A 15,718-nucleotide genomic window follows, 5' to 3' on the forward strand; every position below is an offset into this window, starting at 1 on the left:
AGTTGTGTAAGAAACAGCCAACTGTCTTCCAACGTGGCTGTACCATTTTGCATTCCCATTAGCAACAAACGTGAGTTCCTGTTGTTTCCCAGCCTCCTCGGCATTTGGTGTTGTCCAGATTTCGTGGGGGTTTTTTTGTTTGGTTGGTTTTTGTTCACACCCGAGGCACGTGGACGTTCCTGGGCCAGGGATCTAGTCCACGTCACAGCAGCCACCCAAGCCATGGCAATTGCTGGATCCTTAACCTGCTGCACCATAGGGGACTCCATGTTGTTGTTGATATGTTGGACTTTAGCCTTTCTTTATTACTGTTTTGTTGTTGTTGAAGATTTGATGTTATTTATTTGCTACTCTTACCACATCTCATTTTCGACTGGACTCAGACTTAGAGGTAGACGCGCTCAGAGAGGACAGCCTCCATCTCTTGGCAAATCTGTGCCTGATGTTTTTCTTTGGCCTCCTCATGCTCTTGGTCAAAAATTTAGCATATTCTGTGGCCTCTTCCGTATGTTTATTGGTACGTGGTTACTTCAGAGCAGCACGCAGCTGTTCATGTCACAGAACTTGGCGAGTAACCCGAGGCTGAATCTTGGGTGTTTCGGTCCTAGGTTTCCTACCTTCTTTGTTTAAGGGGCTTTGTTTAGGGGCTTTCTCACTGCTTGCTGCCAGCCATCACCTTCCTTAGAGGGACTGAAAAGTGTGTGGAGTCTGCTAGTGCTTGTAGGCCCTAGGCCAGGAGGCACAGTAGTACCATTGGGTCCAGGAATATCCTTCTCCCCTTTTTCTACGCCGACCAAATTGAGAGCACTCAGACTGGCATCCATCATGCCACCCCGAACAGATTTTGGCTTTCTTTCTCCAGCCCTCCTTGGTCTGTAACAGGAATGCCCCTTCCTCTGTAGCAGGCGGACTCGGCCATGGGTCAAGATACCCTGCTTCATGGGGGACCCTTGGTTGTCACTCCCACCACCCTTCCGGACCACCTCACCCTTCCATTCCTCACCCAGAGCGTCCGCAGCAATTTCCGTGGCCATGTGTTTCTCATAAGAGGTACGAAGTTTTCGTTCCTCATCCACGCCAATGAATTTCTGGCAGCCAGTGGCAGGGAAAGAGAAGCTCAACTTCATCTTGAAGCAGCCGACCGCCTCTGAGGCGCCACGAAAAAGAGGTCCAACTTCTGCTTAGCCCAGGTCGCATAGGTGCTTTGCCTTTAGCCTTTCTAATAGTGTGTGGTGGTTGTTTTAATTTCCAATTCCCCAATGACGTATCACGTGGAGCATTTTTCTTATGCTTATTTTCCATCTGTGTATCTTTGGCGAGCTGTCTGCTCAGATATTTTGACCACTTTGTAATGGGGTGTTTTTTGTTTGTTTAATTGTTGAGTTTCAGGTGTTCTGTGTATATTTTGGATACAAGTCCTTTACCAGATGTGTGTTTCGCAAATATTTGCTCCCAATCTGTAGTTTGTGTCTTCCACGAAGCAGAAGTTTTTTTTTTTTTTTTTTTGTCTTTTTAGGACCGTACCCACAGCATATGGAGGTTCCCAGCCTAGGGGCCTGCCTACACTACAGCCCCAGCAACAGAGGCTCCAAGCTGCATCTGCAACCCACACCACAGTCCACGGCAATGCAGGATCCGAAACCCAGTGAGCGAGGCTAGGGATTAAGCCTGTGTCCCCATGGACACTAGGACACTAGTCATATTTGTTTCCCTTGAGCCACAATGGGAACTCCAAGCGGATGTTTTTTTAGTTTAATAAACTCCAACTTAACAGTTCTTTCCTTTTTTTTTTTTTTTTTTTTTTTGGTCTTTCTAGGGCCACACCCATAGCATGGAGGTTCCCAGGCTAAAGGTCAAATCAGGAGCCGTCGCACCAGCCTGCACCACAGCTCACAGCAACGCTAGATCCTTTAACCCACTGAGCAAGGCCAGGGATCAAACCTGCGTCCTCATGGATGCTAGTCAAATTCGTTTTTGCTGAGCCACGATGGGAACTCCTCTTTCCCATTCCCACATTTGGTGGCATCATACTGGCAGCCTGAAATCAGCCACAGTGGGACTACTTACTTTAGAAATCGGCAAACTCTAAAAATCAAGGTTCTTCTTTTGTTGTTGTTATTGTTTTGAGAACTGTTTGTAAGACAGTTACTGGCACACCCCTGCCTCCTACTCACCTTCTGTTGAATCATCCCTGTTGGTCTATTACTTTACTGTATAATGATTATTCTAATGTACTAGAGAAGGGTTTTTTTTTGTATACATATGTAAAATATTGGCATTTTATTTTTCTTTTTATTTAATTTATCTCATTTTTCACATTTTCCCCACTCACATAGGAGATACACTTATGGTTCTTTTAAAAAAAAATCTGGGTGGGAACTCCTAAAAGAGACAGTTTTTCTCAGTTATTTCTGTTATTTATAGATGACTTTGATATTTATGATTAGACAAAGTTCTGATTATTGATAGAATTTCATTGCAAGTTTTATTTGTTTGAGAAGTTAAAAAAGTTTATATCTAGGAGTTCCTGTTGTGGCTCAGTGGCAACGAACCCGACTAGTATCCATGTGGCGGAATTTAATTTGAAAAAATAAATGCAGTTTGACATGACAATAACCTAAGGTGCCTGTCATATATAGGTACTCAATATATACAAAACAATGAATCAAATAAAGTTAAGAATAAGATATAGATACCTGCCATCAATATTTTCCTGGAAGTCTTATCCAATGCAATAACACCACAAAAATAAATAGTACAAAATTTAATAGATATGTGTGAAAACATTTTTGAAGAAAAAGAAAAAAAATTATTTAAGAATATATAAGAAGAAGTTCAGTAAATGGAGAGTAAGACCGTGTCATGTGCAGGTTGGCGAGACTAAATATCAAGTCACCTATAAAATTCAATGAAATGCCCAATAAAAATCCGGATGAGAGCTATCATAGAACCTGAAAAACTGATTCTAAAATTCATTTGGGAGTTCCCATTATGGCTCAGCAGTTAGTGAACCCTAGTAGCATCCATGAGGACTCAGGTTCCATCCCTGGCCTCACTCAGTGGGTTAAGGATCTGGTGTTGCCATGAGCTGTGGTGTAGGTTGCAGACGTGGCTTGGATCCTGTGTTGCTGTAGCTGTGACGGAGGCTGGCAGCCGTAGTTCCGATTAGACCTGCCGAGTGTTCAGCCCTAAAAAAGATGAAAGGACCAAAAAAAAAAAAAAAAAAAAAAACAAAAAAACAAAAAAACAAAAAACCTCACATGGAGGAGTAAGGGTTTAAGAATAAGGAAAACATTTCTAAAAAAATGGGAAAGAAGGGAAATTTCTTTACTATGTGTGAAGACTTAAAAGCCATAGTAGAGAGTTCCATGATGGGCTAGTGGTTTGGACTCAGCACTTTCACCACCATGGCTCAGGCTCAATACCTGATCTGGGAACTTAGATCCCACCGTGGCTAAAAAAAAAACCCCCCAAAAACCGCAGTAATTGGGCAGAGTGATATTAGGGTAAGTGTAGACAAACAGATCAAAGGAAAAGAAAGCCCAGAAGTGGATCTGAGAGGAGTTGGAAACTTAGGTGATAGAGAGAGCAGGGGGGAGGGAGTCCTGTTGTAGCTCAGTGGTAACAAACACAACTAGGATCCCTGAGGCTGTGGGTTTGATCCCTGGCCCCGAACAGTGGGTTAAGGATCCCGCGTTGCCGTGAGCTGTGGTGTAGGTCGCAGATGCGGCTCGGATCTGGCATTGGTTGTGACTGTGGTGTAGGCTGGCGGCTGCAGCTCCGATTCAACCCCCAGCCTGGGAACTTCCAAATGCTTGTAGGTGTGCCTTTAACACCCCCTCCCCCCACCACACACACACAAACAGCCAAAAAAAAAAAAAAAAAAATGTCAGAGGGGAAAGATTAGACTGTTCAACAAAAGGTGTTGAAATAATCTTCTCTATGGAGACACCAAATTAACTCCTCCCTCATCCACACCCCCCACCTTGACCTACGTAGTATTCTTACTGATAAAGTTTAACCTGATTAACTATGAGGAAACAATCAGGCAAATCCAAACTGAGGGGGATTCTATAAGACAACTGGCCTGGATTAAAAAACAATGTCAGAAAAACAAGCAAACAAAAAACCGAAGAATGTTCTAGATTAAAAATGACCACGAGGGACAATAGATTGCAATTAATTGCAATTGTTAAGACTCTGGATCAGAAAAAAAGGAAAGAAACTGTATATAAAGGACATTATTGGGATAATGGGGAAAATATTAGATATTTTTAATGTATACTAGATACTAGTATTCTGTCATGTTAAATTTCTTGAGTGTCTTAATTGTATTAAGTTGTGTCAGAAAATGTCTTGTCTTTTTTTTTTTTTTTTCGCTTTTTAGGGCCACACATGCAATGTATGGAAGCTCTCAGGCTAGGGGTTGAATCGGAGCTACAGGTGCAGCCACAGTAATGTGGGATCCGAGCTGTGTCTGCGACCTACAGTGAAGCTTATGGCAACTTGGGATCCTTAACCCACTGAGCCAGGGCAGGGATGGAACCTGTGTCCTCACAGAGACAAGCTTGGATCCTTAACCCAGTGAGCCAAGGAAACTCTGGAATGTTTGTCTTTAGACGCTAGATGCCCAATTATTTAGAATGAAGTATCTGCAACTTACCCTCAAAGGTGCGTGTGGAGCTCCCGTCGTGGCGCAGTGGTTAACGAATCCGACTAGGAACCATGAGGTTGCGGGTTCGATCCCTGGCCTTGCTCAGTGGGTTAAGGATCTGGCGTTGCCATGAGCTGTGGTGTAGGTCGCAGACTTGGCTTGAATCCCGAGTTGCTGTGGCTCTGGCGTAGGCCGGTGGCTACAGCTCTGATTAGACCCCTAGCCTGGGAACCTCCATATGCCGCGGGAGCGGCCCTAGAAAAGGCAAAAAGACCGAAAAAAAAAAAAAAAAAGGTGTGTGTGAGAGAGAAGTAGAGCCATTATAGTAAAATGTGGACAATGGGTGAATCGAAGTGTTTATGGGTGTTACGTATATGAACCTGGCAACATTTCTGTAGATTTCAAATTTTTCAAAATAAAATTTTGGGAAAAGTATGGATTGCCTATGACTCAGTATTGCCTTTTCAAATATGTGCTTTAAAACAAATCAGTGGTGTAGGGATCAGTGTGGATAGAGTGAAAAAAAACAAGATTGCGAGATTAAGTTTACTGCCATTCCATTTGTGTAGAAATAAAAACCAGGAAATAAAGTTACATATTGTCTGTGGATACACATCAATTTTGTGATCTGGTTGCCTCTGGGCAGGGGAGGAAGGCTGGAAATAGGGCGAGAGAGGGCAGGGGAAAATTCCAATTGAATCTTTTTTTTTTTTTTTTTTGTCTTGGGCCACTCCTGTGGCATATGGAAGTTCCAATTAGACTAGCAGTCTAATTGGAGCTGTAGCTGCCAGCCTACGCCACAGCCACAGCAACTCCAGATCCGAGCCGCGTCTGCGACCTACACCACAGCTCATGGCAATGCCGGATCCTTAACCTACTGAGCGAGGCTAAGGATCGAACCCGCAACCTCATGGTTCCTGGTTAGATTCATTTCCACTGCTCCACGATGGGAACTCCCCCAACTGACCCTTTAAAAACTTAATTCTTATAAAAGCAAATAAACTGAAAGAAAAGCGTAAGCCAAATGGACAACATCTAAAGAATATTTTATAAATACGTTTCTGAATCATGGTTATTTTAAGTATTATTCTTATTGGAATAGAAATCATTCTGAAAAGTGGCTAGCCTGGGTGGATTATGGGGAAGGTTTACTTTCAACTTGCTACATTTGTGGGTTTGTTTTTTTTTTTAAGTCTTTATCTCCTTCTCTGATTATGGGGGGAAAAAGATAATATCTGTATCGTGTCTGTATCATGTCAGGACAGAGTCCTTTTTTTTTTTTTTTAAGGGCCACACCTGTGGCATATGGAGTTTCCCAGGGTAGGGGTTGAACTAGAGCTGTAGCCACTGGCCTACGTCACAGCCACAGCAACATGGGATCCAAGCCTTATCTGCAACCTACTCCCTAGCTCACAGCAACACTGGATCCTTAAGCCACCGAGCAAGGCCAGGGTTCAAACCCAAGCCCTCATGGATACTAGTTGGGTACATTAACCGCTGAGCCATGACCAGAACTCCTATTATTTTGCTTTTTTTTAAAGGCTGAACCTGCAGCATGTAGAAGTTCCCAGGCTAGGGGTTGAATCACAGCTACAGCTGCCGGCCTGTGCCACAGCCACAGCATCGCAGGATCTGAGCCTTGTCTGCGACCTACGCCACAGCTCATGGCAACGCTGGATCCATAACCCACTGATTGGGACCAGGGTTTGAGCCTGCATCCTCATGGATACTAATCAGATTCATTTCCCCTGTGCCACAGTGGGAACTCCCAGGATGGAGTCCTTCTAAGCTTAGGGGAGGCTCCGGTTCACTGTGTGACCTTGGCCAAGTTCCTGGACCCCTGTCTGAATAGCACTTTCCCCGTGGAGCTAAAGTCTGTGGTAGATGAGGGTAAACCATGTGTTCTGCTTAGCATGGGGTCTGGTGCACGGTAAGCATCCCACACATGTTAATTCCACCATTATTATTGCGGCAGCTGAGTTATTATTAGTCCCCTCTCCTAGCAGCTGCCCTGGGTGCATCTACTCCCCGCTCTCCGGCAGTGTTTTTGGTGGTATGCTTTCCTGCACTGTCTCCACCATTAAACTGCAAACTCCTTGAGAGCAAGGACCCCGCCCCCCACCCCCCGCACCGGCTCCCCAGCTCCATTATTCATTCCGTACCTGCCTCTCAGCCCAGCAGGTGGCACACAGTAGGTGTACAGGAAATAACTTCTGAATGAAAGACACAACCGCCTTTCTGGCTCCTGGTCCCTGCTCTCAGAACTCACTTCCAGATGTGCATTTGTTTCCCCGCTGGCTCCAGTACCACCCACTCTGACCACGATTCTCCCCATCTGTTTTCCTGGGCATCTGCTTCCCAGCCTCTGTGTTCAGGCTCCTGTGTCAGTCACAATTGAAGACCATGGGAACTCCAACAGCCAAGTTACTCAGCAGACAGTCAGATCTTTAAGAAAGGTCGGCGGTCCGGGCCCCGGTGGGGGTGATCCCTCCAGGCCGAGGGGATTAGCGGAACCTGTGAAGCTGGGTCAGGCGGTGACCTGGGTAATTCAGGACTCACATCCACCCCTACTGGAATTCTCTGGCGGACTGCCCAGGCCCCTTTGGCAGGAGAGCTGGTCCCAGGCTCCAGGTTTTTGCTGGACCTTCTGATCTGCCAAGGCAGTGGAGGTGGGGGGCGCTGAGCAGGGTGATGCTCGGGCGGACCCGGGGAAGAAGTTCCTTCTGACCACCTCCGGGCCTGCCTTCACTGCTCGCTCACACTCACGACTTTAAGATTCTGGAAGACTAGAATCTGTTGGGATCTGTAGCCCGTGGACCCTGATGTTGTGACTGGAGGTGGGGAGCCAGCAGGGCCTGAGGCTCCAGGCTCTGCCCCATGAGGCTGCTTTTGGGAGCAGGAGCTGAGGCCAGGCCAGAGAGGTCAGTATGGACATGGGGGCTGCAGGAACCAATGAGTGGCCAACCAGCTGGAGTGGAGAGACTGGAGTGGGTGGGGGGCCAAAAGGGGGGCAAAGAGGGGTCCCTGGGAGCGGGGAGCCAGGCACAGATCCAGTTAGGGTAGATTGCTCTGGCTGTGGGGTCCTTTACTCAGAATACATCAAGACCTGTGAGCTATGCCATTCTCCTTTCTTTCCTTCTTTTTCTTTCTTTCTTTCTTCTTTTCTTTCTTTCTTTCTTTTTCTTTCTTTCTCTCTCTCTTGCTGCACTGGGGCATGTGGAAGTTCCCAGGCTGGGGGTTGAATTGGAGCTGCAGCTGCTGGCCTACACCACAGCCACCACAACACCAGATCTGAGCCACATCTGCCACCTATGCCCAGGCTTGAAACCAGGGATCAAACCTGCATCCTCATGGATACTCGCTGGGTTCTTAACCTGCTGAGCTGTGCCATTCTTAAGGAGGCAAGGCCACACCTAAAGGGAGATCGTTCCCAAGATTAGGGGCAAAGCGGGGCAGGGTTATCAACAGGGTTTAAGTTGGGACTTATGTTCATGTTAATCTGAGGCCTTGCTGGAATTTCTTTTTAACTCAAGCCACACAAAAATATGCCTCTTTGGGAAAAGGAAGCATCATCTTAGTGCTCCTTCACTTTTACTGAACATCCTCCGTGTGCCAGATGGTGTGGTGCACATGGAAATTTGCAGAGATGGAGAGGACGCCATTCCTGGCCTTTATAGGGAGCTCCGTCTTCTCTCCTCTGCCTCTCCCTAGCCTTCCCCCCTCCACTCCCAGGCCTGCCTCCAGAATGCAGTTTAGCCATAGGCTAAGTCAACATGGCCTTGGGAGTCAACTGATCACGTTCAACTCAGAGCTTTGCCGTGTGATGTGGGTAAGCCGTTTCTTTTCCTTTGAGCCTTGCTGTTCTAATCTGCAAACTGCATCTGACCATAGTGCCTCCCTCATAGGATCATTTAAAGGATGAAATGGGATAAGTGACATAAAGAACTTAGCGTGGTGTCTGTGCTTAAAAAGCGTTAGCTATTTGGGAGTTTCTGTTGTGGCTCGGTGGGCTAAGACCCCAACACCATGTCTGTGAGGATGTGGGTTTGATCCCTGGCCTCACTCAGTGGGTTAAGGATCTGGTGTTGCCACAAGCTGCAACATAAGTCACGGGATGTGGTTTGGATTCAGTGTTACTGTGGCTGCAGTTGTGGCCGGCCATAGGCCAGTAGCTACAGCTCTGATGGGACCCCAGCCCAAGAACTTCCATATGCCTCAAGTGTGGCCCTAAAAAAAAAAAAAAAAAAAAAAGCATTAGTTGTTTCTATTAGTCATTTGACAAACATTTTTTCCCAGTCCGTGTCATGCAGGAATATGCCAGGGGTATAGATGAATGAGAGACTGTCCAGGATTCAATGCCTACTTTGTTCACGCACTGATTGATTCGGTTAGGCAGTCCATAAATATTAAGCCCTACACTGCGTGCTGGAATGTCAAAATAAATGTCCCCAAATTCTCCCAGTCTGGTGGGGAGACCTTATAATATGACATGATTGACTCTGATGTGGGAGCTCACCAGTAACGGGAGAAGACAGAGAAAGGGAATTTCGCCAGTTTGGCCTGGACGATGTGTTCAGAAGAGAGCTTTCTGCCAAAGGTAGACAATTTCCTTAGTGTGTCTCCAGCTCATAGGCGTACATGCTCCTGTTCCAGGTCATTTGTCCTTCCTTTGCCTGGAAACTTCTTCTCCAGACTATTCCCAGAGCCGGCCCCTCACCTCCTTCGGGGCCCTTCTGCAGTGAGACTTTCCTGGCCATCCTTTAAACTGGCTTCTCCCTCCACCAGCCCCCTCCCTCTCAAAACACACACACACACACACCCACTCCCATCTCCCTTTCTGCTTTTTCTCCATAGCATTTGTCACCTGTAAGTGTATTTTATTTATCAATTTGTCTATTTCTGCCTCCTCGCACCAGAATACAAGGTCCCTGGGGGCCACACGGAAGGAATTCTCATCTGTTTTGTTCATTGCTTTCCCCCAGAACAGAGCTTGGCACCTAACAGGTGCTCACAAAACAGTCATTGAATGATAAGCATGCTAAGTCTAGAAAGAGGAGTAGGGTGGAGGAAGAGAAGAATCTGGAGGGAGTAACAAGAAGAAAGGGGAGAGGGGAAAGGGGAGAGAGAGAAAGAGCGTGTGCCTCTGTGTTGGGAACTGAAAGGGCCCGGCGTCTGCCTTTTCCCAGCAGTGAACTGGTTGTGGGTGAAATCAAGGCCAACCAAGGCCCCAGTGACAGTAGGACATGCAGGGCCATGGCCACATGCCTGCCGGGAGGCAGGTAGGCTGACCTTGGCAGCACATGACACATGCTGTCATAGAGGATGGGATCATTGACCCAGAACGGAAGGGGAAGCCATGGACTCTGCCTGGCAGGTATCAAGGAAGGCATCTGGGGAGTTCCCCTTGTGGCTTAGTGGGTAACAAACCTGACTAGTATCCATGAGGATGCGAGTTCGATCCCTGGCCTTGCTCAGCGGGTCAAGGATCTGGCATTGCTGTGAGCTGTGGTGTAGTTCACAGATGAGCCTTGGATCCCATGTGGATGTGGCTGTGGCTGTGGCTGTGGCTGGCAGCTGTGGCTCCGATTCAACCCCTACTCTGGAACTTCCATATGCCATGGGTATGCTCCCTCAGCCAAAAAAGGGATGGTATCTGGAAGAGACTGCATCTTCTCCTAAGCACAGGGAGGAGTTCAAACGTTCTAGGTGCCCTGGGCGTCTAAGGGCTGTTCCCGGAGTTCCCGTCGTGGCGCAGTGGTTAACGAATCTGACTCGGAACCATGAGGTTGTGGGTTCGGTCCCTGCCCTTGCTCAGTGGGTTAACGATCCGGCATTGCCGTGAGCTCTGGTGTAGGTTGCAGACTCGGCTCGGATCCCGTGTTGCTGTGGCTCTGGTGTAGGCCAGAGGCTACAGCTCCGGTTCAACACCTAGCCTGGGAGCCTCCATATGCCGCGGGAGCGGCCCAAAGAAATAGCAAAAAGACAAAAATAAAAAAAAAATTTAAAAAAATAAGGGCTGTTCCCATCCCTTCCCCTAACAGACAGGCGCTGGGTCGTGACCTCTTGATTTAGCTTAGCATCTGCTTCCTTCGGGCCTCGCTGGAGCTCTGCCCACAGGAATTGCTCAGGAAATGGTGGCTGCATTAAATTCAGATGGAAAGCAAATGGAATGGCCTGGAATTGTCAGTATCTCAGGGTCATGAGCCTGGAACCTTGGATCTTGGGTCTTGGATCTTACCAGTCAGAGCCACAGGTTGTTCCAGGGTTTCTCTGGCCTCCCAAAAAGAAGTGACATCACCACCTGGAAGAACACATAGGCTTTTACCAGGTGAAAAATAGAGAGCATTTCAGGTGGAAGGAAAGACAGAAACAAAGGCAGAAAGGAAGGCTAGTCCAGGGAGTGTTTCTTTTTCTTGTCTTGTCTTCTTTAGGGCTGCTCCACTGGCATATTGGAAGTTCCTAGGCTAGGGTTGAATCAGAGCTGGAGCTACTGGGCTACACCACAGCCACAGCAACGTGGGATCTGAGCTGCATCTGCAACCTACCCCACAGCTCACAGCAACACTGGATCCTTAACCCAGTGAGTGAGGCCAGGGGTTGAACCTGCCTCCTCATGGATACTAATCAGGTTTGTTCTGAGGAGCCACAATGGGAACTCCTCAGGGAGAGTTTCTTGAGAGTGAACAGTCGAATTGATTTTTCAAAGATAAAGCAAAACACGTACTTGCTATCAAGTAGGTGTTTGGACTTGTGTTTTTAGCAAAAGTTTTAGTAAAGGCCTGTTCCTTGAGTCTATGTACCAACAGACTGAGCCCAAGGCAAGGTTGGCTGTGTGCATCTTAGAGCAAGCTGCCAACCTACGGAAGGGCTGAAATCCAGTGAGGTTGCCACTTCCTCCAAACCTCAGTTTCTCTAAAACCAATGATTCATCTAATCAATCATGCTCTTACCCCACAAACAATTTTTTTTTAGTTTTCTTTATTTTTTTTTATTACTTGAATGAATTTATCACATAATGATCATAACAATCTGATTTCACAGGATTTCCATCCCACACCCCAAGCACATCCCCCACCCCCCAAACTGTCTCCTCTGGAGACCATAAGTTTTTCAATGTCTATGAGTCAGCATCTGTTCTGCAAAGACGTTCCGTCTGTCCTTTTTTCAGATTCCACATGTAGTGAAAGCATTTGATGTTGGTGTCTCACTGCATGGCTGACTTCACTTAGCATGATAGTTTCTAGGTCCATCCATGTTGCTAAGAATGCCAGTATTTTGTTCTTTTTAATGGCTGAGTGATATTCCATTGTGTAATATTCCATTGACCACAAAATATGTAGCAGCTGATAAGATAAGGCTGACAAGTTTCCTGCTCTTTAGTGGAAGGGTAGGAGACAGATACCCTCCACCGGTAAAGAAATACATTAAAGACAGCGAAAGATGATAGTAAATGCTGCAGTGTTGTGGAAAGGTAAAATGGGCATGCGAAATTGCTAAATGACATAGGTTTGGCCAGGTTCATGGGAGAAATTAATGTTAGCCGAATGTCAATATTTGGCAGAAGTTTATAAAAAGGAAAAAATCCAGTTTGGTAGTTTGTTGAACTGTGTTGGAATATTTCTATGATTTGTTGGTTTGATCTTAAAGAATATGAAAGAATTTCAAGTATATGCAATTTTTATCATTTGTACCTAAGTAGCCAAATCATCTGTATGTTTGAAAAAGAAAAAGTTGTTGAATAATTAAAAAAAAAAAAAAAGAAAAAGATGATGGTGGAGTTCCCACTGCAGCACAGTGGATTAAGGATCCAGCGTTGTCTCTGTGGCAGCGTGGGTTCAATCCCTAGCCCATGCAGTGGGTTAAGGATCTGGCATTGCTGCAGCTGTGGCATAGGTTGCAGCTGTGGCTCAGATTCGATCCCTGGCTCAGGAACTTCCATATGTCATGGATGTGGCCATAAAAAAAAAAGATGCTGGCTGTGCAGGGAAAAAACAGAATACCATGGGACTAGCAGGAGGAGGAGGCGCTACCTTGAGTGGATGGTCAGGGAGGGCCTCCTGGAAGAGGGGGCGTTTAAGATGAGACCTGGAGGACTAGGAATCAAGGGGGCCAAGTCTTTTTTTTTTTTTTTTTTTTTGTCTTTTTAGGGCTGAACCCACAGCATATGGTGGTTCCCAGGCTAGGGGTCTAATCTTACGCCACAGCCACAGCAACAGCAACACCGGATCCAAGCTGCATCTGTGACCTACACCACAGCTCACAGCAATGCCAGATCCTTAACCCACTGAGTGAGGCCAGGAGTTGAACCCGTGTCCTCACGGATACTAGTCAGATTCGTTTCCACTGAGCCATGGTGGGAACTCCCGAGTGAGCCAAGTCTTGCCAAGTATTATATATATACATATATTCGAGGCAAGGAGAGCAGTAAGTTCCAGAGCCCTCAGGAAAAAAGCTTGGAAAGCTGAAGAATCAGTTATCATGAGAGCAGCTGCTGTCACGGAATGCCACATCTGGAGCTTATCCAGCCTGCGTCCCACTGAATAAGTGCCGCTCTTTGCAACATCCCTGGACATGACTTGGATGTGAGTCAATGTTGAGGGGTGGCCTCTAAGAAGGTGGGGTGCACAGATTATTTGACAGCTTTCCCCATGCCATAAAGCAACGGAGGGGCTCCTGATTTTCCTGTTTTTTAAAGCAAATCTTGGTAAAATGCAGTTTTTTTTTTTTTTTTACATGTTTACAAACCTATGAACCTAATCTTTGTAACAGGCATAACAGACACTATGTGTTTTCGATGAGACTTTCAAGTTTCCAACTCTTCAAGAAAGCTCCCTTTCCGGTGAAGTTAAGTGGGTGGGGGTGGGGCATGACGCCCCTCTGGGTCCCCCACACACACTATATTTCTGTTCCTAAAAAGTGATAAATAAAAAGTGCCTCTGGGGATGGGAAACTCACCACTCCCAAGACAGCTCATTATTTCCCCAGGACACAGGAGTTACTAGAAGAAATTTTCCTGGCTCTAGTCCAAACCTCACTCCTCGCAGCGCCCACGCCTGGTGCCTGCTCTGCGGTGGACCACATGGGACAACAATGATGACTTTCATTCCCGAATGCCCCCTAGAGGTTTGGAGACAGGGGCTGGGTGCCCCAAGCCCCTTTCCAAACACTGGTTACTTTCCATGGCCTCCCATAACAGGCATCCTGTGACCCACAGCCCCCGCCTCCCTCCCCGTTTTCTAGAAACTCTCCTGGAGTTGGGGTTCAGAACCAGTACATCCCTCCAGATCAGGTCAGCTAGGACCGCCTTCTGAGCACCATACTCCTGCCATCACCACCAAGACAGCTGCTCCTTCTGTGACGTGACTGATGCTGGGCTCGGGGGTCCCACATATGACGGCTGAGCTCTGTTACCCAACCCTGCCCTTGTGTGTTTCCGTTGGGGGATCTTGGGGTAGGACCCATTCAATCTCTTGTTATATGAACTCACATCACCTTGCTCTTTTGATGGAGGTCATTCTCAGAGACTCAGGAGAAGAGTCCAAACTCCCTAGCCTAATGCTCAAGGTTCTCTGTGACTCACCAAAGTGCATCTTTCTGGCTAGACTCTCCCACCATTCCTAAATTCCTACCACACCTAAAGGAATGCCCTTTCCTGAGAAATTATGTGAGGGCATGTCTCACCTTCCTAGAAAAAATAGCCAACATTTATTGAGACTTTACTACGTGCTAACACAATTCTGAATGTTTGCAATGTATCAGTTCAGAACATAGGGATGAGGCAGGTAAAATGATTCACTCCATTATTCAGGTGGGTAAACTGAGGCACATAGCACTTGTCCAAGGTCATAGCTAATAAGTGGTACTTCCAGAACGTGGGCTTTTAACTAACAAGCATCCTTACCTCAACAAGTGGTTTTCTCCCAGCCCCGCATTCAGTGACACAATATTTGTAGCATTGAAATTGGAATCTTGGTGTATTTACAACACAGAAATTGTAGGGAATTCCCTGGTGGCTCAGTGGATTAAGGATCTGGCATCGTCACTGCTGTGGCTCAGGTCTCTGCTGTGGTATGAGTTCAATCCCTGGCCCAGGAACTTTTCATGTACAGCCAAAAAAGAAAAATGAATGAGAAATTGGCGAATTTTAAAAATCAAGGCTTTTTATTACCCCCTGAAGTATTAGTTATTAAACATTTACTAGGATGCCACTGGCTAACACCGTCAGCTATCCCATCCATTTGTAGTTCCATGAATGAGCCATTATAATTCATGCCTATGAGTCCTGCATGGGCCGTTCTCTCTGTCTGGAGTGCCTTTCCTCACATTCTTGTCCTGGTGAAATCCAATCCTCTCTCTCTCTTTCTTTCTTTCTTTCTTTTTTTTTTTTTTTTTTTGTCTTTTTAGGGCCACACCCACGGCATGTGGAAGTTCCCAGGCTAGGGGTCCAATCGGAGCTGTAGCTGCTGGCCTACACCAGAGCCACAGCAACGTAGGATCCGAGCCGCGTCTGTGACCTACACCACAGCTCACGGCCATGCCAGATCCTCAACCCACTGAGCGAGGCCAGGGATCGAACCCCCAACCTCATGGTTCCTAGTCGGATTCAATAACTACTGAGCCACGACGGGAAATCCCTCTCTCTCTTGTTTAAAAATTGTGGTAAAATACACATCACCTAAAATTTACCATCTTAACCTTTGACATATATACTTCAGTGGCATTAAATACATTTATAATGTTGTGCAACCATCACCACCATCCATCTTCGTAACTCTTTTCATCTTGTAAGACTGAAACTCGGTACCAATTAAACAGTAACTACCCATCGCCCCTCCCCAGCCCCTGGCAACCACCATTCTCCTTTCTGTTTCTATGATGTTGATAAGTATCTCACATAAGAGGAATCACACAGCCTATGTCCTCTTGTGACGGGCTTATTTCAGAATTCCCTTCCTGTTTAGGGCTGCGTACTATTCAGTTGTGTATATACATCACATCTTACTTATCCACTCACCTGTCAGTGGACGCTTGGGTTGCTTCCATGTCTTAGCTGTTGTGAAGAAT

The 15,718-nt window shown here is 46.5% G+C and overlaps 1 pseudogene; it reads right to left on the reverse strand.

Moving 5' to 3' along the window:
- On the reverse strand, window positions 364-1,127 carry LOC100513156 (annotated as a pseudogene).

The sequence above is a fragment of the Sus scrofa genome, chromosome 6 (genome assembly GCF_000003025.6).
Source record: "Sus scrofa isolate TJ Tabasco breed Duroc chromosome 6, Sscrofa11.1, whole genome shotgun sequence".
Taxonomy (NCBI): domain Eukaryota; kingdom Metazoa; phylum Chordata; class Mammalia; order Artiodactyla; family Suidae; genus Sus; species Sus scrofa.